This window comes from Lynx rufus, unplaced genomic scaffold (genome assembly GCF_022079265.1).
Source record: "Lynx rufus isolate CCGP_SWC_20201006 ecotype Redwood Valley unplaced genomic scaffold, mLynRuf1.p SCAF_3, whole genome shotgun sequence".
NCBI lineage: Eukaryota > Metazoa > Chordata > Mammalia > Carnivora > Felidae > Lynx > Lynx rufus.
The window spans coordinates 117,229,486-117,235,485 of NW_025814845.1; the positions used below are offsets into that span (position 1 = coordinate 117,229,486).

Sequence of the window (6,000 nt, forward strand, 5' to 3'; positions counted from 1 at the left end):
AGGTGTTGAAGGAGCCATTAATATGATACAAGACGAGATGCCATCCGAGCAGGCTGTAAAAATGCTACTTCTGAAAGAAGGTCAGGGAGGGACTTGTGGGCAAGCGTTCAAGGTTGAGAGCTGAAAGCTGAGGGTTGGTAAGTCAGGTGGAAGTGTGGGGTGGTGGTGGGGAGGTCAGAGAGAGTGTCTGAGGTAGAGAGATGGTGTGTTGAAAGATGCAGAGATAAGAAGCATGAAGCACTTGAAGGCCTAAAATAACTCCATCAAGTTCTTGAGCCAATAGGACAAGAGGAAAATGCCACTGGGGGATTAAGCATGGGTCAGCTCTGAGAAGGCCCTGTTAGGAGTAGACTTTATCCCAAGGCACTGGGAAAACACTGGAAGGTTTTTGTTTTCGTGTTTGTAAAGTTTTTATTTATTTATTTATTTTGAGAGAGAGAGAGAGAAAGCATGAGTGGGGAGGGGCAGAGAGCAAGGGAGAGAGAGAATCCTAAGCAGGCTCCACACTGTCAGTGCGGAGCCTGACGTGGGGCTTGAACTCACAAACTGTGAGATCATGACCCAAGCCGAAATCAAGAGTCAGAGGCTTAACTGACTGAGCCACCCAGGCACTCCCAACACTGGAGGGTTTTAAACAAGGTTAGTTGCTAGTTTAAAGGTTTAAACAAAGTTAGTTGTTAGTTGTTAGTTTAAACGAGGTTGTTAGAATTTATATCCAGAATGGTTTAATTAATTATGGTGCAGAGAATGGCTTGTAAGAAGTAAAACAGAAGGCAGGGAGACCAGTAAGAGGTTATTTCAGGGGTCCAGGTGACAGAGGATGGTGATGGCAGGGACAGAAAGAAGCTTCAGTAACAAATGTCTGGCCAACTGAAAACAGATCACTTAAGTTCCTAATTAAAGTATTACAAAAACACTTTCTCCAACTGCATCACTAATCTCATCCTTTGTGATCTTTGGGAGGGAAGAGTATGTGGTTTAGTACTGCTGTGATACTAAACTCCATCCTAAAGGTCAAGAGAGTGGTGTCAGCTCCACAGTGAAGATGAATTGGGCCATGGTCTTTAAATGGTCCACCGTGGTGGGGGAGCTGGGGATGACTGAGGGGGCAGAGGCTGGACGCTGTCATTTTCAACCAGAGCTTGCATCCCAGTCACCTGTAGAGCCCAGGGCCCCATTCCACGTCTACTGACTCACATTCTCCAGAGGTGCTTTCAATACCCTTCAATTAAGAACTTTGTGTCTAGGGCCGGAAGAACTGAGGGCCTGAATAGGGCTTTTCAGAGAATAGTGATGTGGGAATTACTGAGGAGGTATAATTTCCAGGACTTGGCAACCAATTGGATGTGACACAAAGAGAAGAGAAAGGTTTCACAGACAAAGGTATCTGCGATTGTCCTTTAGGCCCCTTATGACCTGGGATTTTGTGATAAGGGGATAAAGTCGCCCATGTGGACGCGGGTTGGATTTCAGCCCCCCCATGGGCCCCTCTGCCAGGTGCTCTGGTCCGTGCATCAGTCATATGCTGCGGTCCTGGTTTCCCACCTGGAAACTGGAGACCTAGGCCTTGTAGGGGTGGGCTGGTTAGCAAAGAGACGGGTGGGTTCAGTTTGGATCCTCTTGTGTTTGATATATGGTAGAATATCCATCCATCCATCCATCCATCCATCCATAGCAACTCCCAGGGGACATGGGGCTACTGCTTGTTCAAGACCAAGGGTGGAGCTGAGAGCTATTAGCATAGTGGCAAAGGCCAAAGGCAGGACATTGACTGGTGTAGTCAAAGGGATGATTACAGATAAAAAGCAGAGTTCCCTATTACTCAAATGTAACTCCTGGCAGTCAAATTAAATTCATCAGGAATAAACAATCACTTACAGAGTAACCAACAATAGAACAGAATTCTCTCCCTAAAACTAAAAGGTTGTTTTCCTGAACCTTAATCTACAAAAAAGCAAAAAAAAATTTCTATGTTTGGGTAACTTAAGGTCTTAGAGAGAAAGTAGGACAGAGAAGCCAGCCTTGTAGGAGCTTAGAAATATCACATTTTGTAAACTCAAACAATGGAGTGCCTACTAACTAAACAGACCATCAGTGGTGACATTAAACAGGGCCTAAGTTAAAGGGCACTGGGCAACTAATTGCCATGTACCGACTCTTGCTTGCTAGATGCTTTTCAGGATTTCTCCATTTCACTGAGATGGTTATAAGTTCACTTTGCATCATTGCAAGTAATGTTTATTTGCATTTTAAGATATGTTTCCTTTTTTCCTGTGTCTAGTTTCCTGCTCAAAGTGTCCAGCCCTTTCTGATTTGGAACTGTTTTCTCCTGCTTCTTAGAATAACTCCAATGTTTGTGAAGGAACATTTGCATAGCTTAGTAGATTATTTCTCAAACTCAAAGCAGAGCAGAGCATTGCAACCCATTGCCAGTTCCTCTTAGATGTTTCAGTTCTCCTGGCAGAGAACAGCTAATAATATAAAGCAATGCTCACCGGACATTTCTATGTAAAACCCGGCTCAGGGTTTTACACGTGTTGTGCTATTTACCCTTACAATAACATTGTGAAGGGTATTATTATTGCCATTTTAGAAATGAGGAAACTAACCCACAGCCTTAAAAAAATGTGATCCAGGTCATCTCACTCATCAATGGTAGACATAGATTTGAATTCAGGTTCATCTGGACTCTAAAGCCTTAAAATTTTTTTTTATTATTATGGAAAAATGCACATAACATAAACTTACCATGTCAGGCATTTTTAAGTATACAGTTTAATGGCATTATGTGCATTCACACTGTTGTGCAACCACCACTCCGATCCACCTCCAGAATCTTTGGTCTTCCTAAACTAAAAGTCTATACCCACTAGACAACAATTCTCCCCTGCTCCTACCTCCTGGAAACCACTGTTCCACTTTCTGTCTCTGTGAATTTGATTATTCTGGTTACTTCATCTAAGTAGAGTCGTACAGCTTTTGTCTTTTTATACCTATCTTATTTCACTCAGCATAATATTTCAAGCTTTCCCTAGGTTGTGGCATGTGTCAGGATTTTCTTCCTTTTAATGGCTGAATAATAATCTACGGTATGTATATACCAAATTTGCTGATGGACATTTGAGTTATTTATACCTTTTGGCTATTGTAAATAATATTGCTGTGAACCATGTCTCTGCTTTCAATTTAAGGTCCTAAATCTTTTTTAGTTTTGACTTTTTAAAAGTTTATTTATTTATTTAGAGAGCACGCCAGTTGGGGAGGGGCCGAGAAAGAGGGAGAGAGAGAATCTCAAGCAGACTCTGAGCTGTCAGCACAGGCTCCGAGCTGTGAGCCCCTATGTGGGGCTTGAACCCACAACTGTGAGATCATGACCTGAGCTGAAACCAAGAGTCAGACGCTTAACCGACTGAGCCACCCAGGCACCCCAGGTCCTAAATCTGAAGCACTGCTCCACAAACCAGCAAGATCGCGGCTTGGAGACCAGAGTTAATGAGCATGCAGTTTCCTTTACCTAATCCAGAGCAACACATCCCTAATATCACAAGAAAGGAAAGGAAAGAGTACAGGACTTTGTTACCTTCCCAACGACTTCCCAGTAGAGACACGGATGCCGCTATTGTCAGTCTTATCATACCAAGAATTAGAGTCAGAAGTTACAAGATATAAGTCGCAGTTCTTCTTCTCTTTCATGGTAAAAACCGAAACAAACAACTCCCACATTTTTACCAGTATGGAAAATGCCTTTTTTTGTTGTTTTTTAAGAAGAAAACTGCTCTTTGGTATAATTTACATGATGGCATCATCCAACCATACCCCATCCTGCCTGCCTGGTTCTCTCCGTGTGTACCCATGGGTGTTCTTGCTCATGCTGATATTTGCACAGATCTGATCACTGGGAAGACACATTTCTCACTCTCCTTCAGTCATATTCTGTCTTGACAGAGCAGGAATGGTCTACTTCCTGGTAATTCCCTAGAAAAATGTAAAAACAAAACTCTCTATCCTGATTCTCCTTGGTAATCTCTCAGTGCCAAAGCTCTTCAACATTGCCTGTCGTTCTCTCTCCCTCTCTCCCAAGGCCCCCACCCCCTTCCTTCCTTCAGTGTCTCCTGATACCACTGGCTCGGGGGCCCTGGAAGATGCTGGACAGGAGTCACCAGTGTGTCAGGGATTCAAGAGACCTCAGGGTTTCAGGGGAAGGAACTGCCTGCACTTTGCTACTGCAACATCTCTCAAAGGTCCCAGGAATGTCCCACTTTCCCTGCCTCACTGCCCCCCTTCCAGCACCCAGCTCCACACTTTTCTTACGGTCAGTCCTAGGAATGACTCAAAACCACAGGAATGTGCACCTGAATCCTTATGATTGGAGGAAAGGTATACAGAACTAAACGTGAGCATTAGCGTTTCCGGCTCCACTCTGCCAGCAAGGAGGTAGCTGTCCCTTATGCAGAATGACAGGATCAAGAAAAGTAGAGTCCAAAATCTCAAACTGAACTGAGGGAGAACCAGGGAGGAAAGCTGGTAGACTAGCAAAAAAGCACATGAGGGAGATTTTATATCAGGAGTCAGAGTGCAAAGCCAGGAGATGGGGGAATCGCGTAGGGAAGGTCACATGATACAGGAACTTGAGCTGTGGTCCTGCCCTGTGATGCCCAAGCCGTGGGCTAAGGGTCGGGACAGAGCTCATAATAATCCTCCTCCAGTTCCGAAGGTCAGGCAGAAAAACATACCTGAAGGTCTCCCCTGTGGTAGCTTTTAAGCCTAAACTGCCTATGAAGAGAAAAACCATCTTAGAAGAGTGGGTATTTTGCATTCAGTCACTTATCGTTCTTAAGGAGAATTTCTACTGTGGTCCAACTTCATGTATTTATGCATCAGGAAATCCACGTTTTTGGTATTACATCCATGTTCCTTCTGAATTTTTTAGGTCGCGAGGTGGAATACCTTGTTACGGGCTTCACAGAATAGGACATTGGAATTCATGGGAATAGATATTAAATTTGAAATTGAATACAGTTTAAAGCAGGCACACCTGAGGCTTTGGCTGCCTGGCAGTCAGGCATTTGGAAGCTCTTGCCATCACCCCGCCTCCTCCCTCCCCAACCAAGCAAAGATCTTCTCTGGCTCTTCTCCACATAGTCCCGACACCGTTATTCAAGACACAGCATGATGCCAACTCTTCTAAGAAGGCAGCCTCTGCTTCCCCACTCCTTCCTCCACACTCCTGCATGACCATTGGTCTTTCCCACAGGAGCACACTCTCATGACTTGTCTTAGACCCATGACATACCACACCTTGAGAGGGATCCTTTTGCTTCTTGTATTCTTCAGGCATTTCAGGAGTGTTGTCCCTTGAGAAGACTTGAGTGAAGCAGGCCCTTTGTATTGTGTGGTCCATAGGTAGGTCCAGCCAAGGCCTGGGCCCCAGACTGGCTCTCAGAAATGACCTGCTGATTCAAGCATCAGGAAATCAGGATGAAGGGCCTTTCCTCTTTCATCATACCTCAGTGCCACGGTTTTGCAGAACCATTCAGAGGGATGACACCATGCTGGCTCAGCAGACCTTGTTTCCCACACGTTCAGTTAGCTCCTTCGGTGGCGATTTCCTAAACTTCATAACCAGAGGGGGACATTGGGCACAAGGAGAGGTTGGTGTATTAGGGTTTTACACAGAATGAGAGCTAACAGAGAGAGAAAGAGAAAGAGAGAGAGAGAGAGAGAGAGAAAGAGGTGTGTGTGTGTGTGTATGTGTGTGTGTGTGTGTGTGTGCGTGTGCATGTGTGTTTACACATGGAGAGAGAGAGGTTGATGTTAAGGAACAGGTTCACGTGATTATGGGGAGTTGGTAATGCCAAAATCTCTAGAGTAGGCCGGCAGGTTGGAGAGTCAGGGAAATATAGCAGTTTTCAGTCTGCTAGCAGAATTCCTTCTTACTTGGGGGAAGTCAGTCTTTGTTCTGTTAAGGCCTTCAACGGATCTGTTGAGGCCTGCCCACAA

The 6,000-nt window shown here is 44.7% G+C and overlaps 1 long non-coding RNA gene across 1 annotated transcript in view; it reads right to left on the reverse strand.

Annotated features, from left to right (window-relative positions):
- LOC124520562 (uncharacterized) overlaps window positions 1-5,418 on the reverse strand; it is a 31,223-nt gene extending 25,805 nt beyond the window's left edge. Inside the window, exon 1 of the long non-coding RNA XR_006964340.1 lies at window positions 5,299-5,418. This is a non-coding gene — a long non-coding RNA (uncharacterized LOC124520562). The remainder of the gene's footprint in view (window positions 1-5,298) is intronic.
- Between the last annotated feature and the right edge of the window lie 582 nt (window positions 5,419-6,000).